This window comes from Microtus pennsylvanicus, chromosome 21 (assembly GCF_037038515.1).
Source record: "Microtus pennsylvanicus isolate mMicPen1 chromosome 21, mMicPen1.hap1, whole genome shotgun sequence".
In the NCBI taxonomy this organism is placed as follows: Eukaryota; Metazoa; Chordata; class Mammalia; order Rodentia; family Cricetidae; genus Microtus; species Microtus pennsylvanicus.
This window is the reverse complement of record NC_134599.1, coordinates 16,845,218-16,868,725: the sequence shown is the minus strand read 5'-3', so window position 1 is coordinate 16,868,725 and position 23,508 is coordinate 16,845,218. Positions and strand designations below refer to the sequence as shown.

The 23,508-nt window shown below is 53.4% G+C and overlaps 1 protein-coding gene across 4 annotated transcripts in view; it reads left to right on the top strand.

Annotated features, from left to right (window-relative positions):
* The first annotated feature begins 6,710 nt into the window (after positions 1 to 6,710).
* The window catches only part of Dnmt3a (DNA methyltransferase 3 alpha), a 102,168-nt gene continuing 85,370 nt past the window's right edge, over positions 6,711 to 23,508 (top strand). For 2 of the 4 annotated variants that reach the window (XM_075955592.1, XM_075955589.1), the window contains exon 1: positions 7,713 to 7,835. The gene's annotated coding sequence lies outside the window, so the exon portion shown is untranslated. Of the gene's footprint in view, positions 6,963 to 7,157; positions 7,318 to 7,712; positions 7,836 to 23,508 lie in introns of those variants that run through there. The other 2 variants (XM_075955591.1, XM_075955590.1) reach the window with 2 other exon arrangements.

Below are 23,508 nucleotides of genomic sequence, written 5' to 3'. Positions count from 1 at the left end.
GAATCCAGTGTGGTGTGGTGCTATTGTACCAGCTCGTGGGAGGTTGAGGCAGGAAGATCATAGGTTAAGGCTACCCAAGGTTACATGTGGAGAGTCTGTTTGAAAATACAAAATACACAATAAAAATGAATGTGAATTGAATGAGAAAACTCAACACTGCTCCTTACCCACTCTATGGTTCGTATCTAAAAACCAATGCCGCCCCTTTACCCTGTAAGGAAGGTGGGCACCTGCAGAAAGTAAGCAGACAGAGGACCGCCTGCCTTGCTCGCTGACTCAGCTCCTGGGCACACATGGAATAAGGTTGAGTCCAGAGGGTCGTAGGTCCTTCCTTCTGCCCTCAGAGAAGCTATGGGAAGGAGCAGGGAACTCAAAAAGAGGAAGGGGATGAATGGGGCTAGGGAAGGTCTTCAAGACAGAGTGTCCAAGCTTAGGGACTGAGTGACCACAAAGAGGAAGTCAAGGAGAGTGACCTCTGTCCTGTGGCCATGTCCTGCTCTGTCTCCTTGATATTCTCTGTACCCCCAAGCCTTTGGTGTGTGTTGTGAGTGCATACGTTGTATGTGTGTTTTATGTACTGTGTATGTGTGTTTTGTGGTGTGTGTATGTGTGTGTGTGTGTGTTTACTAACGCCCAACACATCAGTCCCAACCAGAGACACCTTCATCCCGCGAAGGTCACATCTTGCCTCAGCACCACATTCCAGCTCCCAGGGAAACGACTGCTCTGAATGGTGTTTAAACTTGCAGGCCAAGACCACCTTCCCAGGTCCTCTGGCAAGGTGTCAGACAAGACACAAAGGTGCAGGGGTCACTGTCAGGGACTGGGGTGTGCTTCAGGGTAGAGGCTTGCCAGCCTGCGTGAGGACTTGAGGTCAACCTTAATTTTAAAGACGTTTTGTGGTTCTGTATCAAACTCAAGGAAGAGCAGCCAGGCAGGGTGGCGAGTAACAGTATCCGGGTACTTGGGAAGTAGAGCAGGGGTGTCGGAGGTCAAAGTTATTCTCAGTTACACAGTGAGCTCAAGGCCAGCCTGTGCTGTAGGAGACCCTGTACCCAAACCTCATCAGCTGTGTGTGATGGCACATGCCTTTAATCTCAGGAGGCGGAGACAGGTGATCTCTATGAGTTTGAGGCCAGCCTGATCTATATAGTAAGTTCTAGACCCTGTGTCAAACAAAAACAAAACAAAAATCCACAAAATATCAACAAGAAAGAATGAAAAAAGAGATTCCTCAGTTACAGAGACCATGAAAAGCAAGGTAAAAGAAAGGAAAAAATGGCCCAAAGACACGACCCCAGTGGTTCTCAATCTTCCTAATGCCACGACTCTTTAATATAGTTCCTTCTGTTGTGGTGACCCCCAACCATAAAATTATCTCATTGCTACTTCTTAACTGTAACTTTGCTACTACTATGAATCATAATGTAAATATCTGATAAGCAGAATATTTGATCACAAGCCCCGTGAAAGGGTCAGTCAACCCCAAGGGGGTCACGAATCACATGCTGAGAACCACTGACATCCCTGGTTAGTGACTAACTGATCATTCTTAGTTTCTGAATGTCAGTGGACTCTGAACATATGAAAAGTCTAGATTTCTTGTAGTGTAAGAAATGCAAAATAAAATGAGCAGTGCGAGCCCCTGCCGCCTACTCCAAGGGGGAAATGCCCCCAGTTATGAATATTTTAGCATGTTCGGTCCTCAGTCCAGGAGCCTTGAGGCCCATATGCCCCTGGGGGAGAGGCAAAGTGCTGTAATCTCCCGAATTCTGTTGATCTGTGCTGCAGAACAGTTGCAGACTCATAAAGGCAGCTGCAGTACGGCAGATAGCCCTCCCCTTGACCAGTGTGAGACGTGCTCAGCTTTCTGACATTTTAGTGGATATTGCTCACAGGTTGTACATTTTCTCTCATGGCTTCGGTACAATCAGCAAAGTTAGGAAAGTAGCATCGACCAGTTCCTACTACCTAATCCTTAGACCTCATTCAGACTCACCCAAGTGTTCTAACAGGGTTTATTTATATTTATTTAGTTATATTTTTATTTTGAGACAGGATAGCTTTACATACCCCTGGTTGTACTGGAACTCACTGTGTAGACCAGGTTGGCTCCAAACTCACAGAGATCTTCGTGCCTTTACATTTTGAGTGCTGGGATTAAAGGCGTGCAGCACATTTATTTATTGACGTAACTATTTATTTATTTCTGTGCCGGTGTGCTGGGTGAGTACACACATACCACGGTGCACACGAGAAAGGGGACAACTCTTTCCGCCACAGGCTCTGGGAATCAAACTCGGGTCATCAAGCTTGTGTGACAAGTGACTTTGAACCTGCTAACCCATCCTGGGGGCCCTTCTTTATTTTGAGACAGGGTGTCTCACTCTGAAGCCAGGCTGGCTTCAAGTTTGTGAAGTCGCTCCTACTTCGGCCTCCCCAGGGCTGGGATTATAGGTGTAAGCCACTGTTACATAGCACAAAGATGCAAGCAAGGCCTTTTGCTTCCACGTGTCTAGTCTCCTTCAATATCGTAGAATTAATTTTTTCCCTTTTTGTATTGCTGGCAATCAGATGAAAGGCCTCCTACATGCTAGGCAAGCCCCCCATCACCAAGCTACGCTCTCAGCTCTTCAGTCTTTCTTTGGCTTCCATGGCCTTGACTTTCATGAAAAACGCAGTTAGTTAATGTGTAGGAAGGCCCTCATTTAGAACTTGTCTGATGTCATCTGAAGGTCTGACTCGGGACCTGAAATGGTGGCTCACACCTATCTCTCAGTGCTGTGAGATAGAGGCCAAAGAACCAGGAATTCAAGGCTAGTCTCAGCTACGCACTAAGTTCAAGGACAGCCTGGGCTACAAGAAACAATGCCTGTCGTCTCCGTGGCTTGTTTGGTATAGAGCCATTGGGTTGGAATGGTTCTGCTTGGGTGGCCTCACAGAGAGGGTGACAGTAGAAAGAAAAAGAAAAAATGTGACTCAGACTTTGAGGCTCGGGGTGGGCGACAGTTACTAAAAGACCTGGAGTTTTGTGTCCTGAAGACAGTGGGAGATTTCAGGAAGTTCTACTGAGATCCAGAATTGGGAGAATTCAAACCCAGGATGGGTATGTTTTACAAGGCTAGGTGGACTTTGCTTCAAGTGGGACCTGGTCGTGCATGTCTGCAATCCCAGGACTGAGGAAATAGAGGCATGAGGACCAGCCTCAGTCATAGAATAGCCCTGTTTCAAATGCCCTCCCCAACAAAAAAGTGTAGGAGGGAAAGATGGGTGTCCAAGCAGTGCAAAGAAGCCGGCGTGATGGCGGAGTCAGGGTGAGCTCCCACCCCGGAGCTGCATCTCAACCCTGCATATACCTGTCCCTGAGTCCCCATCCTTGGGCTTTCCAGGTCCCTGTGTTGAATTTGGCTGGGATGTCATCTCTTGCAGTGAAGAGTTGGGGCCAGCATAGAACTCTCCCTGTAAGGCGGGCAGAAGTGTGACCTTTTGGGGCAGATGAGGAGCCAGCATCCATAATGATCCAAGATGGCCGTCTGGTTGGTGGGACTTGAGCATAATTGGAACGGTGAGTCCCTGGGGGGTGGGGTGGGGTTGACATCACCGAGCATGGAGGCTGGTGAACATAGTCTGTAGGTCAGGGAGTTGAGTGGGAAGGCATGGGCTATTGGAGGAGATGAAGGAGAAGACAGACACAGAGTTGATAGGGTGGGTAGGCTGGGGTAGCCCTACAATTGTGTCCCTCTCCCAGTCAGCAGATGAAGACAGAGTTTTCAATTACAGTCCCCTTGTAGAGAATGTCAGGGGATCATGTTGCCAGTGAGAGGGTCCAAAAAGCCCCCATGATGATCTCTTTGACTATCTAAAACAAACAGACAAGCAAACAGGGATTCATATAGCTCAGGCTGGTCTCAAACTTCTGATGACTTTGAATTTATCACCCTCCTGCTTCCTCCTCTGCTAGAGTTAGAGGTGTGTGCCACCACACCCGTTTCTGGGGCGCTGGGAATGGAAGTCACTCTACTTATCGAGTTATGTCCTCAGCCTAATGTGTCTGGTCTTTGAGGCGCTCTGTAGCTTTTGATGCCCAGATCTCTAGTTGAAGGGAACTGTATGTCTGGTTTTACCCATCAAATGACATGCCCATTGAGAGGGTAACATCCCCTGGGTGCTTCCCCTTAGACGGTGGCTCTGTTGGTCAGAGCCCCTGGATATTCCATAGGCACCGCTCCCAACCTACCCTGCCTACCCACTAATGACACATGACACTTGCAATGACTTTACACTGGTTTTATTGCAGTCGAATACACATAACACAAACGCCGCCATTTTTTTGGTGTATTAGCGCATCCCACACCGCCGATCTCTGGAAGGCTTTCATATTTAAGATTGAGGCTCTAGCAGTTGAACACTTGTTTGCCATTCTCCACATCCAGGCCCAGGTAGCCAGGATTCTATTTTGCCTGCACAGATTTGACTATTCTAGGTACCTCGTATAAATAGAACCATGCGACATTTGTGTCTGTGACTGGCTTATCTCACTCAGTGTGATGTCTTCAAGGGTCATCCATGTGGCAACACAGGCCAGAACTTCCTCTTTAAGCCTCAGAACTATCCCATTGTCTATACATTATGATTATCCATTCATCTGTCTGTGCGTGGACATTCAGGTTGCTCCCATTTTGTGGCTACTGCAAATAGTTATGAACACTGGTACACAAATACTACCAGCCTCTAGTTTCAATCCTGTTTGAAACGAGTCCCCCTATATAGCTCTGGCTACCCTGGAATTCACTATGTAGATCGGGCTGACTTCTAATTGCCAGCCATTCTCCTGCCTCTGCCTCTAGGGTGTTGGGATTAAGGACATGCGCTAGCACACCTGGGTTGCTTTCAATTCCTTTGGCTATACACCTAATGGTGGGATTTCAGAGTCACATGGAAATGCTGCATTCAACTTTTTGAGAAGTCACCAAATTGTCACCAAACTTGTGGTTTTAAGCCACTGAAATTTAGGGTTTGTGGTATTATAGTGATAGTCTTTGCTATTGGGATCGACGCTGCATCTCAGCCTAGAATGTCTATGACCAAAGCGAGGGGTGTAGAAGCCTGTATTCACTGCTGTTCTGTTGTGGCCAGTACAACAGAATCAGTCTAAGAGAGGAAACGTGTTGAAGTATGAGTAGTCTCATGTAAATTTATAATCCTATAACTTAATTGTTTTTCGCTCGATTATACTTTCATCTATAATCGTGCCTGTTTTTTTCACTAATTACGACCACAGAGCAGATAATAAATACTTTGTCAAAAAAAAAAAGAGAGGAAATGTGTACCTCGGCTCACTGTTTCTGGGGGTTTAGCCCATGCACACGGACCAACTGTGAGGTTGAACACATGTTAGCAGGTGCAGGTGGTAGAGGAGGCTGCCGGCCTCATAGCAGCCCAGAAACAGGACAAGGACCAGATAGCAGCCAGGGCAAGATAGAGCTTCTCAGGAAATATCCTCAGTGGCATGCTTCCTTCAGCTAGGCTCTACCTCCTGCAGGTTACCTTCAAAAAGGCAGAGGCAGGTGGATCTCCTTGTGTTTGAAGTCAGCCTGGTCTACATAGTGAGTTCTAGGACAGTCAGAGCTACATGTTTCAAACATAACCAAAACAAAAAACAAAAACAAAAACCCAAACCACCTGAAGAGGACCAACCCTTTAATGTACAAGCCTTTATGAGGGACACTTCATATTCAAACTATAATAGAGCCTATTTGAGCTGAACCCCGAGGATCATCCAGCATTGATGTACCTCTCTGTACTGAAGACACCCATGGGTGTCTAGAATCAATAGTGGAGCCCATGAATTCTCACTGGTCAGCAACGCCCTAATGGTATGTGGGCCTCATGAAGCTAGCAACAAAGACATCCAAGGTCACGTGCTTTTATGACTCCCAGTGACATCACCATCAGCACTGAATACAGACTTCCATTTGGCCCTCTTGGTCAATGTTGGCGTCTTGGAGGCCACTGTGATGTGCCAACCTGAGTCAAATGAACCTTGCCTTAACTCTTGCTCTGCCACTTCCCCAATATGACAGACTTTTTAAAAAGATCATGTTTATGGACGTTTCCCCTGCATCTACGACTGTGCACCATGGGGCACACAGTGCCATCAGAAGCAAGGCGTTGGGTCCCCTGAACTGGAACTGGGGATACAGACAGTTGTGAGCTGCAGTCTGGGTGCTGAGAATTAAACCCAGGTCCTCTGGAAGAGCAACGAGTGCTCTTGACTGCTGAGCCATTCTCCAGCCTCAGGATGGGCTTTTCATTCGTGGTACTGAAGACTGAGCCTAGGACCTGGTGATTACCAGGCAAATTCTCTACCAGCAAGTTTCACCCTGAGTCTTCACTGGAAAATTGGGACAAGTCACTTGACGAGGTGGCATGGACAAGGGAAACGTGTCATGTCTGGTGGCTGCTCCTTGGCGGTAGTGCCATAAAACTCTTGATGAAGTCGAGTCCTTTCGCTTAAATAGCCTTGTTTTAGTCAAGCTGGGAGCACCGTTTGGAGGGGCTGTGGATTTGGATTTGGACGCAGGGTGTGTTGTTTGGAGACCTGCTTCAGCATTGAAACAAGTGTGACAAAATGGGTGTGGGAGGCGCAGCCCAGGACACTGGGGCACAGCAGAAGGTCCGGACTGATGAGGCTGTCCAGTGGCGGGAGGGAGGAGCTAGCCGAGGAGGCTGGGAGTCAGGAGATCCAGCGCCAAGCTCCAGTGATGGTAGCTGGAGATGTGAGCACTACAGAGCCGGAACCCTGAGAGCACCCCCTCCTTGAGGGATCCAGGTCTAGTGCAGATCTGCAGAGAATCTGGCAGCTGGAAGGGGCCTCCAATGTCATTTAGTTCAACCTCTCACCTCTTCAGATCTTTCCAGAGCCCACCTGAGGGCACCCAAGTCTTCTTGGACACATCAAGGTACGGGAAGCTCACTCCCTTCGAGACAGCCCACCCCACGACGGTGCTCGAGCCCCTAAGGTGGCCTCGAGGCGCCAGGCTCTTCGACCTTGGCCGTGTGCAGCCGTCTGGCCACCGCGGCACCTGGCTGGGGGTGGCGACGCGGCTGGGCAGGCGCTGCTGTCCCCAGCCCCAGTGCTGAGGCGCGCAGAGCGCAGTGGGCTCTGGTGGAGGTCGGGAGAACTGCAGGGCGAAGGCCGCCGGGGGCTCCGCGGGCGGCGTGGGGGGAGGCACTTGACACCGGCCCGGGAGAGGAGGGGCCGCTGTCCCTGCGGCCAGTGCTGGATGCGGGGACCCAGCGCAGAAGCTGCGCCAGGTAGAGGGGCGCCGCGCGGTGGGGAGGCTGAGGCCAGGGGGCGACCCGAGGGGCACCAGGCGGCAGGGAGCTCAGCCCCGGCGGGGTGCCCGACCCGGAGCGCTGCGGCCGGGGCACGGCGGGGTCCCGAACCCGCTCCTCCCGCCGGGGGCGCTAGGACCGCCCGCCGCCCACGCCGCTCCCGCCGCGGCGCCCCGGGGCCCCCGGTGAAGTCTCCCGGGCGGCTCCGCAGCGCCGGGGCCGGAGCCAGCGCGGCCACGGGGGGCGAGCGGCGGGCGGAGGCCTGGGCGGCAGGCGGCCGGAGGGAGGGAAGGAGGAAGGCGGAGAGAAGGGGCGGGCGGGGGGGACCCGGCGGAGGAGGCGGAGAGAGGGAGCGCGACAGCGACGGAGGGAGGGAGCGCGGCAGGCAGCGGGCGGGCCGGGAGGCGGCGCGGGCGGCGGCGCGAGCAGAGGACGAGCCGGGACGCGGCGCCGCGGCAGCAGGGCGAGCCGGGCCGCCCGACCCGCCGGGCCATACGGTAACCAGCACGGCCCGCGGCCCCCGAGTTGGGAGGGTGGGCGGGCGGGAGGGCGCAGCGGGGCGGTGGGGAGCGCGGCTCGGACCCCGCAACTCGGTGCGCGGGGCGGGCGCTGCGGGCGCGGACGGCCCGGGCCGAGGGTTTGTTTATGTCCCCGCGGCTTCCCCGCCGCCCCTCTCCTGCGCGTCGCCTCCCCCGCGGACGCCCCTCGGCGCCCCCGCCCGGCCCGGGCTCAAGTTCAAGTCCGTACAATGCCGCGGGGGGCCTCCGCCGGCCTGCGCGCTACCCGTTGCGCGCTGCCGCAGGGCCCCGCCGCCTCCGCCTTCCGGGCTCTGCCCCCGCCCCGGGGCCCTGCCAGGGCCTGCAGCCGTGCGCTGCGGGGCGCGGACCCGACCCGGAATCGGGCGGCGGGAGGGGGGCCGAGGGGGCGCGGGCGGGCGGCCGGGGAGCGCCGTGGCCACGGCAGAAAATGGCAGCCTGGCACGACCCGGGCCCCGCGCCCCGCCCCGCCCCTCCCCCGGGCCTGGAGGCCCCGCGCGGCGGGGGGACCCTGGAGGCCCCCGGCAGGGCCGAGGGGCGGCCAGGGCCCGCGCCGGGGAGCGCGGCGTCGCGATCTTCCCGCGGCCACCTGTGGCTTGGGGGTGCGGGGCGCCGGCGGGCCTGGGAGGGGCGCGCGCTTGGGGAGCGTGCCCGTTTGGGGGGCGCACGCTCCCGCGGAGGCCAAGCGGAACGGCGTGGAGGGGGGGCGTCGAGCCCGGCTCCTCCCTGCCCCCGCTGCGGGCCGTGGGAGCGGGGCGGCGGTGGTGGCGGCGGCGGCGCCGCAGTGTGGGGGCGGGGCGGGAGTGGGCGAGGATCCCCGGGCCCGGCCGCGGAGGGCTGGAAGGTGCGGGGGCGGGAGCGGCGAGGCTAGAAACGACTCCGGTGGGGATGCCGGGGTCGCCCCCTGCAGCAGACTCCCCTGCACACACTCACACGCACCCCCGCCGAGCCGCTGTAGACGTGTCCTTGAAAGCTTCGCATCTGCACAGTGAAGGACGAGGCCTCGCGGAGGCTGCGGATCGGGGGTCTCGGTCCCCACGTTGCCCACACCTCAGGAGACCCCGAGCCTCAGAGCGGCGCCGGCCGCTGTCCGTGTCCCGCCCTCACCCGGGCTCCCCACTCCAGGCCGTCAAGCCCTCCCTCCTCGTTGGCGCGGACCGAGCTGGCATATGTCCAGGGCCCGCCCCCGGCCTCCCCCAGCCCCTCTTCGCGGGGCCCGCGGCCCTATGGCTGCCAAACTTCATTTTGCTTTCCTGGAGCCTGCCTTCTTGGGGGCACCCTCTCCCTTTGCTCCCCCCTCAGTTGCTTCCCCCTGTCTCCGCATCCCCTCCTCTCGTCTCTTCCTGCAAAGCCAGCTGAGTAGGTGTGAGCACCCTGAGTGGGAATAGGTTCCCACTGGGTCTCCGGGCTCCCTTCTCGGGCTCCCAAGGGGAGCCCTCCGTGGCTGCACCTTGACCCAAGATGGCGTCTTGCACCCAGCTGGGCAGTTCTGGCCTGCATAGGGCTGGGGAGAAAGGGCAGGCTGGGGACCGCACAACTGCACTCTCTCAAACTAGAGGGGACAGGAGCCTTCGGGGAGGAGTATTCTCAGCCGGGTGACCCAGCTTGCCCCTCTATGCTGTGCCCAGAGACTGCCATCAGCATCCCCTGGGGACAGTTAGGTCTTCATGTTTCACCCAGGGCTGCCAGCGGCTGAACCTCCTCCTGGGCAGGCGGGCGGGCAAGCTGCACAGGGATTCAGGGATCAGGTGCTGCTCCACTGTGCCTCCTCCCTCCCAGGCAGATGTGACAGCTGCAGCCTGGGGAGCTATTCTTGCGTTGCTGGGGTGTTAGGACTGGCCTGTGGGATTTGGGAAGCCCAGCTGCCAGGCGGACCGTCTTGGACTATCCCCTATGTGTCAGGGGCCATTTGCAGGTCGTTAGGGCAGTCACTTGCCTTTGGATAGTTGGGTTGTGGAAGTTCCTGTGGGCTTTTAGGCAAGCTGACTAGTCTCCTCTGGTTCTGGGACCCATTAAGGCCCTGGTGGAGCTGTTGACAGGTAATAATGTCAGAGAGTCCATTTGTGTCTGGGGGCAGGGGTTGGTAGGGGCCCCAGGCCGAATTGTGTCATAGGTCTGGCACCTGCCTGCTTCACTTTCGTGAAGCTCCTTCTCCTGCAGGCCCTGTTGCCTCCTGGTGCTTTATCTTCAGCTCCCCTCCCCCATCCAGTCTGCAGCTCCTGATTCCTGGGCTCATGGTGGCCCAGGCTTTCTTGTGCTTGCCTGGAGCCTCACCTGAGGAAAGGTGAATCCCCTTTAGACTCAAGGAATGAACATCCCAAATGCTAGGGCTGCCTTCCGCGCTAGAGGAGCCTAGAGAGACGCCAGTGGCCATCTGTCAGTGTGTCTGCAGGCGGGATTCCTCTGTGGTGGGGGTTGATGACGCCTGAAGGCCCCATTCCAACTTTAAAATTCTGTGGCTCCAGGTTTCCTGGTGGAATTTCAGACCCAGAATAGGGATAGGCTGTTCTGGCGTCGTCCCCCACCCCCCTCACAGTAGTGGTGATGGAGAAGGCTTCTTAGTTAGAGAAGGTGGGAGAGAGTAAGGGCCTGCCAGGGGTTGGGCTTTGGCAGAGAGGGCCGGGATGGTATGTTGGTCTGACTGCTGAGTGTGTAAAACACAGCTTCCGTGCAGCCTTCACACATGGTGCTCTCCCCAAGGTGTGCGTAGAGATCTCTGCGGATAATTTGCAAGGGTCTCTCCCAGTCCAATCTCTCACAAGTCCTTCAGTCCTTAAGGACATTTCGCGATCATTTTCATGACCCTTTCTGCCATTCCTCTTCTCAACCAGCCAGCGAGGGACAAGATGAGCTGAAGGTGATCTGTCCTCTGGGGTATTCTGGGTCTTCTGTTGGACATTTAGTGGGGCTCCCATGAGGGTAGTGCCCCACTCTCTCCCAGATTTTTGCTCTCTTATCCCTTCTGTGGTTGGTGGTGAGTCCAGCGGTCATTGTCTGCTTATAGACCACGTGGAGGGCGCAAGTCTCCCGGAGACCCAAGTTTTTTCCCAGATTCCCTTAAGACACCAGGGGAGACTCAGCACAGCCTTGACTTTCAGATGGGTGGACCCCTCCTAAGATGTTACCAGTGATGCTCCAGTCCTTAGGATCGTGGGTGGGAGGAGAGCCCTGAGGACACTTAGGAGCTGGGTTGGAGGCTATCTGGGTGAGGCCATGCCCATTTCCTCTCATGGCTGCCTCTTGTACCCAGGGCCTGAGGCAAAAGGGCCCCTTAACCACTTGCCACCTCCTCCAGTTTGCTGCCGTAGGGTCTCCATCACTGCCTTCTTCCCACTGATGGTTGACTGTGTTTGGCTTGTAGAAGTTAGAGCTAGGATGTGGGCCTTGGGGGAGTTGTTTCTCCCTCCATTTTAGTATCTGGTGGATACCAGAAGCCATCAGCTCTCGCAGCAAGGCTGGGTTTCTGCAAGGACTTTGCTGCTCTGGACCAGGGCTTTAGTAGTAAATTAAAGGTACCAGGTGCCTTCTTCCCCCCCTCCCCCCCCATAGACTCTTACAGTGTAGTCAAGGTTGGCCTGAATTGATCTTCAAGCCTTTGCCTTCCAAGTGCTGGTATTATAAGGAGGCTACTTTGGGAACTTTAAGGACTTATTTTGTGTCATTTGTCTTAAGTTTCTTTTATTTTTGAAATCACTCTTAATCCACTCTGGTCTCAAACTCCTGTGGTCAAGTCGTCATCCTTCCTCAGCCTCTCTCGTACTTGGGCTGCCGTGTGTATCTGGCTTTATTTGTCTTAGTGATTATAATATTTTCCCCTAAGAAATGAAATTGAGTTCCCAACATGCAAGTCTTTTCCTGAGAGATACGTGCCGTGTCCGAGCTGCCTCCATTTCACTGTGTGGGTCGGATGGGTCCACAGTGTGTGTCTGTGTTTGCTCAGACAGCCTGCTTTATGTGTGCCGACTTCGGTGCTGTGTAAGCAAGGGTCCTTGAGTGATGAGGAGGTAGCTGCTGGCTCCCAGGATGTGTGGCAGCGTCACCACCTTAGCCAAGGGTCAGTGAATGTGTGGGCTGCTGCCACTGCTCTCTGCATGTGGGTCTGCGTGGGAGGGGGGTGTTTTGAGAAACCCCACCCACTTTCCTGCTTCTTTCACCAAACCTGGGTGAGCGCTGCTGACGTGCTTAGAAATCTTGGCAGGCTGTCTCCAGTCTCACAAATGGCTTTGTCAACAGGTTGGCCGAGCACCTCCAGTCCCTCGAGTTAGCTCCAGCATTTTGTTCACCCTCTGCCTTGAGTCTGGTAGCATTTTCCCTCTGTGTTTGCTTCCTCTTGCCTGAGATTTTGTTTGCTGGGCATTTCCTGTGAGCCCGGCCCTGTGCCCACTTTGAGGAGATGCTGTATTGTGGCGGACCCAACTAATTAACAGCTGCAGGGTGCTGGGGAGGGAGGTCACTGCCAACTGAGGGGTGAAGACGGCTTCTAGGAGGAAGGGGCAGTACCTAGTGGCAGCCCAGGAGTGACATGTTCGGTGGGCGAGGGAGCGGGGAGGAGGGGGATCATTTGGGCAGTTGCAATGCAGTAGATGCCTGGGGAGGTGGATCAGGACCTGGGAGGCGCTGGAATCTTGGCTAAGGCTTCCCAGTAGTTTGGGGAGAGGGTTCCTGCACTTGCTGGGGGTGGGGTAGGAGGAGCAGGCTGGGCCAGCTGAGCCCAGGCGGTGCAGGATCTCGATTCTTCATTCCGCAGACTGGGGCTTAAGAGCTCAGACTTCAGGACAGGAAGGCCAGAGTCCAGTTGCATAGCCCCAGGGGGTCTTGGCAACAAAGAGAAGGGCAGGCCAAGGTCCCCCAGTGCTGCCACTGATAGCTACAGCCCTGTGGATTTTAGGCAGAAGTCCTTGTTCTGGTGTCTCAGAGGTCTCACCTTCCCCTCCCTCCCCTATACCAGGGGTACCTAGTCAGCTAGCCCATTGCCAGCAGGTGTGGGTGTTGCTCCACAGTCAGTGGGGGCACAGGGCCCTCTAACTGAACCCGACTATGGTATGATTGTTTTTCAGCAGCGACTGTTGCTTTGTCCTGCTGTGATCCTCTGACCCCTAAGGTTTCCTGACCTTATTCAGATACCAGACCAGCTTCCCATTTTCTCTTTCCTGTGGTCATCCCTATTGATCCTGCCTCTCTGTTCCAAACACCAAGGTCATTTTTTAATTCTGAGCCTGTTAACTGGCCTGTCTGGGTGCCTAGACGGGATGGACAGGTGCCCTCTTATAGCCAGTGGTGGGACTGGGGTTGGGGTCTCGTGAATGTTAACTTAGTGTTCCTGTTTGTTTTGGTTTGGATTTTTGAGGCAGTGTCTTGCTCTATCCTAGGCTGGCTCCATACCTATGGTAAATCTTCCCCGTTTAGCCTGTAGAGTGCTGGGATTGCAGATGTGAGCCTCTGCATCTGGCCCCAGTGCTGGTATTGTCCTGGATGGTGGAGGCTGGTGCAGAAAACAGTTTGGACCCGACAGGTCAGTGAGTTCCAGGAACCATTCTGAAAGGTGGCATGAGATGCTTAGGGTGGTGACGATGGGATTGAGGGGTCAGGCTTGTGGGCTGAGCTGTTGCCTGGATGAGGACTGCGTTGAGATGTCTGTGCATGGCCATGACCTTGAAGCATGACTTCTCTGTTTCCCAAAGGACTCTGGGAGGTGCCAGACAGTGTGCCCTCCCCATGCCAAGTGGAGGCATCCTCTAACATTCCAGCTGGCAGAAGCCTTGGAGAGGAGGCTTGCTGATGGAATGGACCTGTGTGATTAATAGAGTCTGAAAGGATGAACTTACAAATAAAGGGAGAGCTACATAGATTCCCTCGAAGCATGTGAGCTGGTGAGGATATCCTTATTGGTTGAGGTGCTGTTAGGTTACCCAGAACTGCAGTGTGCTTAATGCACTCTTGTCTTTTGTAGACCAGGCTAGCCTTGAACTCTACATTCATCCTTCTCTGTTTTCTAAGTGCTAGAGGTATAATTCACTTTTTAAAAACTCTTTAAAATTTTATTTTGTTTTGTTTATTGTGTGTGTTATACACAGCATGACAAGCATGCGGAGGTCAAAGGACAGCTGTGGGAGTCTTCTACTGTGTGGGTCAAGTTTAATTAAAGAAAAAATTCAGGTGTGGTTGCACATACTTTTGATCCTAGCATTCAAGAGACAGGCAGGCAAATCTTTTGTGATTTCAAGGCCAGTCTAGTCCATACTGTAAGTTCCAGGCCAGCTAGGACTACGTAACGACACCTTGTCTCAAAGAAAAAAAAAAGTTAATTATTCACATTTATAGGTTAGTAGATGCATAGAAAAGATTTCCCTCTTTGGGAGACACACAGCCTATCATCGGGAATATGGCTTTGTTTTGTCATATATTTTTGTATTCTTAGAAAAAGTGTAAATGAATATCCTTATAATGACAACAACAAATAAACTCATACCTGACTCATAAAAGGGGTTGGGGTAGAACTGTATTTTATTCAGAACCCTTGTAATGAAGGGAAAGAGTCTGCAGTGGAGAAGGCTTCATCCTCAGTAGCTGGGCCAATGGGAAGCCAGGCCTGGGAGCATGGCTGGGGGTCAGGAGTGAAAAATAACTAACAGAAGCCAAGCCCGTGAGGCTGAAGCAGGAAAATGTCTGAGAGTCTAAGGCCTACTTGGACTCCAGAGTGAGACCCCCATCTCAAAACAGAACCTAAAGCTGGACTTGGTAGTGCATACATTTGGGCAGGAGGATCAGGAGGAGTTCAAGGGCATTCTCTGTCTACACAGTGAATTTGAGAGCAGCCTGGGCTTTGTGAAATTGTTGAAAGGCAGGTCCCTAAAAGGAACCGTCAGGCACGGGGCTTTTACACAGCCAGTTTAATAGGAATCCTGATAAAGACAGGTTGGGATTGAGAGGTCTGCTAACAAAGGAAAATCATACTTGAAAGCTTGTGGGTGACCATGGAGCGGGGTGGTGGTGGCAATGGTGCACACCTTTAATCCCAGCACTCGGGAGGCAGAGGCAGGCAGATCTCTGAGTTAGAACCCAGCCTGGTCTATAGAGTGAGTTCTAGGACAGCCAGGGATACACAGAGAAACCCTGTCTCGAAAAACAATAAAAAAAAATAATATTATGGGAACAACAACAAAATAAAAAAGAGAAGCCGGGTAGTGGTGGTGCATTCCTTTAATCCCAGCACTCGGGAAGCAGAGGCAGGTAGATCTCTGTGAGTTCGAGGCCAGCCTGGTCTACAAGAACTAGTTCCAGCACAGTCTCCACAGCTACAGAGAAACCCTGTCTCGAAAACAACACCACCACCAAAAGAACCATAAATCAATGCTTTAAAAAAAATAAATAAAGGGGGGGGGCTGGAGAGATGGCTCAGAGGTTAAGAGCACCGACTGCTCTTCCAGAGGTCCTGAGTTCAATTCCCAGCAACCACATGGTGGCTCACAGCCATGTATAATGAGATCTGGTGCCCTCTTCTGGCATGCAAGCATACATGGAAGGAATGTTGTATATATAATAAATAAATAAATCTTTTAAAAAAAAAAGAAAGAAAGAGTTCGGTGGGGAAACATGCATGCAAGACAAGCCTGGTGATCAGGATTTAATCCCCAGGATCCCACATAAACGACTGTGTGTGTGTGTGTGTGTGTGTGTGTGTGTGTGTGTGTGTGTGTGTGATGTACATGTGCTTATGCCTTTAATCCTAGCACTTGGGTAACAGAGGCAAGAAGATCTCTGTGAGTTTGAGGCCAGCCAGGTCTACATAGACTATTTCAAATAAACTAAACAAAATTACAAATAAATAAATGGTAAGAAATTTAAAGACTCAGGGCCAGGTTACTCAGTGTGTGCAGGAAGAAGCCCAGATCAAGAAGAGCTGGGTGCAGAGGAGCTGCTTGTACTCGACTTCCAGGGACAATGGACAGTCTAGCTTTATAGGATTATGGCTGGACCAGGATGGGGGAAAATCTTTGAAAATCCCTCTGAAAAGCATCACTGCAGTGAACTATTATCCCCCAAATGGTTCCCTGGGAGTTGAAGACATAACTAAAGATTGAGTCGGGGTGGAGGCCACACTCAAGCAGGAGAAAGGGAGTCTTCAGAATACTCCTCTATAGGAAGGAGTATCTGTAGAATTCTCCTGGTATGTGGGTTCAAGCTGTGTCCAGCTCTGATTTAGGAGCTCCTGAGGAGGTGGGTAACAGCATAGAAAGAGAGAGGTAAGGAAGGGAACATAAAAATTCCTCTTCCTGGTCCGCTTGCTGCCCTAGGAAGCCAGAGCCTGTTGTTTGGCAATAGTATCATATCCACCTTGCCTACCTCAGTGCCTTCCCCAGCACTGGCCAAGGGTGCCTCTTGGATCTAGCTGTCCTTGTTGGAGACAAGGCTAGAAGGGATAAGACAGGGAGAGAGAAAGAACCCAGCATGGAGGTAAACCAGAGCTCGTCGCTCTGCTAATCAGACCCTTACTTAGGCTCCTGGGGACAGATGTGCAGGATAAAAAGGAAACGGGAGGCAGGCAGCCCCGCCTGCTGGGGGTTAGCATCTCGGATGCTGAGACTCATTGGCTGCCTGGCTTTCGGCAGCTTTGAGTTGCTGGCTTTCTCTGTGAATTGGGCAAGGACAGCTGCACACAGTGGGTACCCAGGAAGGATGTGCCCCTTTTCTTAAAGTGGGGGTCATTGTGCAATGCTCCATGAATAAGGAGAGCTCTCATGAAGGCCTTGTGTGAGAACCTACAAAATGCTTGTCCTTAGGATGCAGGGGAGAGGGTCCCCATGGTCACCATATACATTTGTAGGTAGATAGATGGTGGCAGGCACATGTATGGTGGTCAGGACAGCCCGTGAGGTGTCTGTTCTCTTCTTCCACCATGTGGGTCCTGGACATCAAACCCCAGTTGTCAGGTTTGGCAGCAGACACCTTCATTTCCTGAGCTACCTTGATGGTCTCTCTGTAACTCCCACTGCAAAGCCAGGAATTGACTGTAGAGGCTCCTGCCCAAGTGGTATGGCCCAAGCCCTACCCCTGATGGCCCTAGCTCTGCCGCTGATGCCCTGCCCTGCCCCCTGGTCTCCTATGGGTTCTGGTCTTGCTGGAGCTACTGGCTTTGCCCATAGCCTAGAGCATGGGAGGGTCCAGACCTTAACCAGCTTGGCAGCTGGCATTGCAATGGCTTCTAACAGTTTTATTGCCAGTAACAGTGTGGCGCCTGTTGCTGTCCTCTCAGGCCTGTGGTTCCCAGCCTGGCCTGTGGTGGTGGTCTGAGGCCCTGCCTGGTTCTGGAAGCTCATCTAAAAAGCCCAATGGGGCTGGGCAGTGCCTCTGTATTTTCTGCTGTCAACACCCTCCCAATAGCCTGGCATCTGAAGCCTGGGCCCCAAGGTGGCAGGACTAGCAGCCTTTCAGCTTTCTCTCTGGAGGGCCCTTGCTCCAGATGCATAGTGTCCCTATTCACCTCTGAAAAGCCCCCAGGGTGCCATGCATTGGTTACACAGATGACACCCAAGGGCCGTGCAGCTTCAGGTGGGAGATGGGTAACCAATTGTCAGCTGTGGGCAGCTGTAAAACAACAACAACAAAATACAGGAAGGGGCCCACGTCTTTACTGGAACTAGATAAGGGAAGCCTAGTCCCAAAGAGGGAGAGTCCTGACGGATTCTGCCGGATGTGACGTCTAAGCTGAGTGGAAGGGCAGGAGCAGTTAGCTAGGTGGCCAAGGGCATTTTCAACCCAGTGAGGCTAGAGGGTTGGGCCCAGTCAGGCTGTGGTAAGCTGTGATATTATCCCCAGAGGAGGCTGACTCTTGGAGCCCTAGGTCCCCAGCAACATCCAAGAAAGGTCATTTGGGGGCACCAAAGAAGAGAAATGCAGGTAGAAAATCAGTGTAGAAATAATTGACAGGGACGGCAGTGCAGAGGAGGAGGAGGGGCTGGGGTGGGGGGCAGTGGTGACCCTTTTTTGCTTGTGCAGGAGAGCCCATGCGGCCTGTGGGGTGTTGCTTCCTGGGGGGCACTGGAGCTGCTGTTTGAGTTGATTTCCTTAGGAGAGCCTGGGCCTGGGCCAGGCTTGCAGGAGGTGAGAACCTGCGTCAGCAGGCCCTGAAGGGGGCGTCCGTGGGATGAGTTGCTTTCATCAGAGCTAGGCGGCCCTGCAGATGTGTCAGGGAGCTGGTGACTTCACCAGGCTTGTGCCACAGACGGCAGTGATGCTGGCATTTGGGGATTTGAACTAGGATGTCTGCTTCTTGGTAATCCCTCTCCCCCTACCCTCAGAGATGAGCTGCCAGGCCTAGCCCTCCCCACTCCCAGACTGCTCCATGTGGGTAAGTATTGCTGAGCATGTCCTTGGGCCTGAGTAAAGCTGCCCCTTTCCAGCAGGGCCAGGTCTGCCAAAGTAGGAGGGGACAAGCTGAGACCAGCCTTTTTGGTAAGCAAGCAGAAGGATACAGGCAAAAACTGTCGGAGAAAAAGATGTCTTTAGCGTTTCACGAGGTAGAATCAAAGGATTTGGGGATAAAGACATGAACCATGTTGGTATTGCTGAACTCAGGCAGAGGCAGTGTGGCAGTGTGCCAAGGCCACCAGACTTGGCCCCGGGCGGGCGGATGGGGTTTGACCTTGACTCTGCTACTTCCTTGGCGTGTGTCCTTGAGCGGATCACCCAGCCTCTGCCCACCTTGGCGTTGCCACCTGCCGAGTGGGCACACTCTCACTCTTTGTTTGTTTGTTTGCCTTGTACGCGCTCCTTGCTCTAAGCCTGGCTATTTTCTTTTGCTCGTCTTTTAAGAGACTCCTTAGGCAGTTGGCTTCACAGGTGTCTGAGGATTTAAATTCAGCCATGTGTGTTCTTGGTTTGGCACCGAGAAAGCTCGTCTGCACATGCCTGCTTCCCCTTCCGTCTTGTGAGCTAAGCAAGGGCCAACACGGCACCTCCTGTCCTTTGTAGCCGTGACGGTCTCTGTCAGGTGCCAGTGACTTCCTCGTGTTTAGTTCTTTGCCACCAGCCTGTGTCTCCCCAGCACACTTGAGAGGCTACTGAGTGTGGGAACTGAGGGGATCAGAGAGAGAGAGAGAGAGAGAGAGCAGAGGTGGCAGCCGTGGGGCTACAGGTGAGCTTGAGGGTGATGAGGTCTGGACCTGGGTGGGCTGCCCTTGCAGGACCAGACCCCTGGAGACAGTGGGTCCAGGTTCCCATGGGGCCATTTGACCGTGTTGTGACCCTTAGATGTTTGAAGATTCTCTCGTCTTTGGTTTTGGCCAAAGATGGCTTCTCGTCAGGGGTGTGTATACTGATGGTATTGGCCAGAAGGACCCGGCAAAGCTTCAGGTTGTCTGTGGCCAGCAGCCGTGAGGCTGGGTGTGGCTTGTTGTGGATCTGCTGCAGAACTTGGCAAGGGTCTTGACCCTCGCCTGACCCTGGGGAGGCTGGGCCTCTGTGAACTCAGGGTGTGGAGGTGTAATCACATGAAACATACAGTGTAATTAATCCTGTGTACTCTTAATGATATGCATAATTGTGCTGCATGGTAATTAGGTGGAAATGGTGAGCAGTTCACATAAATGTTTTTGTAATTGGTATTAATTTTACAGAGGCAAACCAAGTTTATGCGGTTTTTCCCCCTTCTTGCACTGTTAGTTTTCTGGTACAGGCAATTCCCAGCTTTTGGAGGGTTCTATTGCAAACGTTTGTTTCTAGGGCAGTGTTTTATAATCTCTTGCAGAACAGTGTTGTGAACGGTTGTGGTCTTCCCAAGCTGGTTTCCAAATGCTTCTTTGGCCCACACAGCAGGTGAAATGTGCAAACACCCATCTGTGTTGGGGTGGCTTCAGGCCCCCTGTTCCAGGCATCCCCCAGGGTCTGCAGCTCCTGGAGGGCCAGTGTGCGTGGGTCACCATGGGAGACTTCCTGTGTGTGTTCCTGTGTCTGTTTCTGTGTGCTCATCTGTGACTGTGTTTGTGTGACTCAGTGCACCCGTCTGGGTGTCTGTGCGCATGTGTCTTGTGTTTGTGTCACACTGTCTCTATGTCTGTGTGCCTCTGTATGTGTATCTGTGTTGGCAGGTATGTGTTTGTGTTTCTGTGTGTGAACCTGCTGTATACATCTGTGGCTCTGTGCATGCTTGTGATGGTGTCTGTGTTTTGTGTTTGTATGCCTCTCTCTCTGTATGTATGCATGTATGTATATATGTGTGTGTATGCGTATGAGTTTTGTGTGTGCTTGGTCTCTGCGTGTGCATTTGTTGGTGTGTATACACCTGAGCCTGTGTGAATAATAGACATTTCTAAGGTCACCCTGGAAGGAAGAAGTTGTGGCCCTGAATCGGGCTGCAGCAATCACCTAGGAGTGTGAGCTAGCTGCTCTGAGTGGTACTTAGCGCACAGTCGAGGTCACCTGGCTCTTTATCCCGAGTCACAGAGTAGTTTTTAAGTGACCGTCTGTTGAGCTCCGCCCATACACCAGGCACCACGCTAAACGTGCCGCTCAGACGTTCTCATAGCTCGAGGTAGATGTGCAAGCTGGGAATTCTCATTCACCCTACTTCACAGGTAGGAAGCTACGCCCCACACCTCTAAAGTCAGAGATGGGGGTCTGAGGAGTGTTCTGGTGAACCACTGAAGCGGGGCTTCTGTGGAGGGGCTGAGGGGTCTGGGATGTGGGTTTGCTCCTGCTCTCCTCAACTCTTTCCACTGGAGCGGAGGATAGGCAGACAGAGCAAGGTGCAGAGGTTTTAAGAACTGCTCCTTCTCTGAGGAGGAGTTGACTCCACCCATCCCTCCCAGGTCCTGAAGACCCTACAGGACTTCCCAGTTCTGACCTAGGAGTGTTCAGCTCCATAGTTATTGGCATGCTGTGTGGAGAAAGAGGGACATAGAGCGGGCCTGAGGAAGCTTGGCTGTGGACCTTGTGGTAAAGAGTGGTTGCAGACAGGCCAGTTTCCAAGGGTTGCCAGGGGTGGGAGGCCCGCCCCTTTCTGGGTTCCTTGTGATTCCTTCACCTGAACACCTGGGGGCAGGAAGACCTGCAAAACCCAAGGCAGGCGTCAGTTTTGGCCTGGGTTGGTGGATAGAGCCTCAGCTCCATGTGGCCTTTCCATGCTTTGGAACCCTAGAGCAAGGATTGGGGGGTTCACTCTAGGCACTGCCACGCTGTGCTGGGGATGTTGCAGCTGCCTGGGAGAGACTTCCCACAGTCCTCTCTACTCAAGAGTCACCTAGAACAGGCAGAGGCCAACCCCAACTGTGGGCTCTGCTGCAAGCCTGGGAAAGAACAAGACATGAACCTTGACCTTATATGTTTGGGAAACTAGACACATCTATACACATGTGCAGAGTTGCATGACCACCCACAGACACTGTTAGAGCCCCTAGGTAGTCAGGCAGGGATGAAGGATGGGGTGAGGGGAATCTCAGGGGCTTGGGAGGGGCTCCCCTTTCAGAGGAGAATGGTGTGAACAGACTGTGGAAACAGGATATCAACTGAGGACGTGACCAGGCGTGGAGCGATGGGGGTCAGCTGGGAGAGGTGAGGTGAGGTCAGAGCAAGCATCAAAGCGGTGTATAGCCAGCTGTCAGGGTAAGAGCACCTCACAGCTGGGGGGAGTCGGCTTTAGCAAGATAGGATTTGCGTTCTGCACCACCCGCCCTTGTCAGTGTGCTGTGGGATTGTCTTAAATACCCCCAGGATGGTTCTGCCACCATGGTCAGTCATAAACTTCTCTTGGGCCTCAGGTTTGGGTCGAGGGAAGCCTGCGTGGACATTCTGCTGAGACGCTAGGAAACAGGGCCCGCTCTAGGGACCTGGTTCTCAAGAGCAGAATTTCATCTGTGCATCCAGTTGGGCAGGCAGAGAAAGTACAGACAGACAGAGCCTTGCAGGTGGAGGGCTGTGTGTGGTAAGCCTGGGGGCTGCAGGGAAGAACTGCAATAGTGCAGCTGCAGTAAGTAGTACAGCTGCATTAGTGCAGCCGCAATAGAGCAGCACTGAAGGCCGGGCTGGCCCCTCACTAGCCCTGGACACAGTGCAAAGGCCGGGGTGGCAGTCCCGGAACACAGATAGTCCTTGAGTTTGTGAACTTCCAGAAGCAGGGGCTCTCCTTCACCCTGGAGCTCAACTCAACAATGGCGTTCCATACATGATTGCTGAGGAAGAGTGCTTGAACCAGAGAGTGGCTAGCTGGCAGGTTGTTAATAAGCTCAAAGACCTGAAGGAAGGCCGGGCGGTGGTGGTGCACACCTTTAATCCCAGCACTCGGGAGGCAGAGGCAGGCGGATCTCTGGGAGTTGGAGGACAGCCCGGTCTACAAGATCTAGTTCCAGGACAGGCTCCAAAGCTACAGAGAAACCCTGTCTCTAGAAACGGGGGGGGGGGGGGGGGGGGGCGAGGGGTGGAGGTCCTTAAGGAAGGACAAAACCCTTGAGAACATGAGTGGCTGTGTCAGACCGGGTCCATCAGGAGACAGAAACCTCATGGTGTTTTGAACAAGGAAAGTTTAATATGAAGAACTATTAGCTATAACAGGGGACTGGGATAATAGGGTTGGTCAGGCAGAGAAAAGAACTTCGGTGAATACAGAAGTAGCAGCTATGAGAACAGCTCCTGCCCATTTAGTTGCCAGAGTACCAGGGAAGAGGCTGCCCCGGGGCTGAGAGCCAGTCCTTGATGAAAAGGGTGTGGTCATGGCTCCCCAGACAGCAGAGAAGTCACTAGTGCCGCGTGGATGAATCTTAGAAGTCTAGGCTCTGGACCGTTTGGGTCTGAAGGAGGCATCTTCCTCGAGGTATGCTGCTCAGCTCTCCAAGGGCATGCTGGGAACTGCTGGCTGCTCTTACACCGGATTGGAGCCAGCGTCTAGAGACGCTGCAACAGGCAAAGAGCTAAGTACTGGGAGCTTTGGGTTCCTCTGAGAGCTTGATGCCTGAAAGTATCCAGGCTGTGAGATCTGGATGCCAAAGAAATTCTGTACGATAAAGGAACCTTCAGGAAGGTCCACTTCCGCCTTGAGTGACAGTGCTGCTGTCACCTCCTATGTTTTTTTTTTTTTGAGACAGAGTTTCTTGGTGTAGTGCTGGCTGTTGTAGAAGCCACTCTGTAGACCAGGCTGGCCTCGAACTCAGATCCCCCCACCTCTGCCTCCCTGAGTGCTGGGATTAAAGGCTGCCGGGCTTGCTGGTGCCTTCTCCTAAGTTTTGCATTGTGCCAGCCAGCAAAGGAGAAATATTTAAAGGGCTCATACATATTTTCGCAGAGAAGGCAATGAAGGGCGCTGGCCCCTGGTAGCGCTTAGTTAATGGTTACATAACTGCGGTGTGCACCTTTTTTACCCCTCTGTGCTTGTGCACAGCAGCCGAGTGACTGAGCATCTCTCTACCTGTCCAGACTTACCCTTGCAAAGTTCTGATGCTGGCTAGTCATGGTGGCACAGACCTGTGACCTCAGCATTTGAGACTGAAGATTAGAATTCAAGGTCAGGGGCTGGAGAGATGGCTCAACAGTTGAGAGCACCTGTTGCTCTTCCAGAAGACCTGAGTTTGGGTCTTAGCACCCACATCAGGTGGCTCACAATTGCCTGTAGCTCACAAAAGTCCTGGTTTCTGTGTTTGTTCACAGA